The sequence below is a fragment of the Myotis davidii genome, unplaced genomic scaffold, assembly GCF_000327345.1.
Source record: "Myotis davidii unplaced genomic scaffold, ASM32734v1 scaffold1098, whole genome shotgun sequence".
Classification (NCBI taxonomy): domain Eukaryota; kingdom Metazoa; phylum Chordata; class Mammalia; order Chiroptera; family Vespertilionidae; genus Myotis; species Myotis davidii.
Window position 1 is genome coordinate 68,017 of NW_006288959.1, and position 797 is coordinate 68,813.

The 797-nt window shown below is 58.6% G+C and overlaps 1 protein-coding gene across 1 annotated transcript in view; it reads right to left on the reverse strand.

The window, feature by feature from the left end:
• The window catches only part of LOC102770854 (HLA class II histocompatibility antigen, DQ beta 1 chain-like), a 15,920-nt gene that overhangs the window by 14,247 nt on the left and 876 nt on the right, over positions 1-797 (reverse strand). The window lies entirely within an intron of this gene.

Here is a 797-nt window from a genome sequence, read left to right on the forward strand (position 1 = left end):
TGACACCCGCGGAGGGCTGTCCTGCAATCTCACATCCAGGCCCCGCCTCAGAGCAGTCAGGACGCCCTCCCCCCAGGTCCCATTTCCCAGGGAATCCAGGACCTCAGAGACCAAGGTCCACAGGCCAGAGTCCAGGGAGCAATGACAGAAAGCCCAGAACCAGCGTCCTCGCCCCACAGGCTCGCTCTTGCCCCTCCTCCTGGCACAGACCTTCCCCCCAACAGTGCTGTCCCAGGGACCAACCTCCCAACCCCAGAAAGGGAGCTCCTCATGGAAAGGGCACAGGCTTCCGAGTTAGATCAGGTAGAAGACCAATCCCGTCCACTCACTGTGTGACCCTAAGTCCTGGGAGGAAGCTGAGTCCCAGCCTGTGGCACCAGGTCAGCTGCCCAGATGCCAGGGTTTGCTGCCAGCCCTCCACTCAGACTCAGGGATGGGGAGCCCTTTCCCCAAATCTGACACCACAGACCTGCCCCACAGATTTCCCCAACCAGAGCCCCTTAGTCTTCAGTCCAGACAAGGTCTGGGGACAAGTCCTGCTGTCTCTTCTTTGGAGAAATTCTTTTCTTCAAAAATCACAATTCCCTGTCACTGGCAGTAGCCAGTCTCCGCGCTCCCATTGTGACATCCCCAGGATGGAGCCCCTGAGATGGCTATGTCCTCACCTTGTCACCAGAAGGTGGACATGAGAACATAGCAGCTCCCTTTCCCAAAGAGGAAATGCTGATCACAGACCATTCTCAGATCATAGCCCCCCACGCCCCAGCCAAGGGTCCCTCAGAGCCCACCCCAGGCTG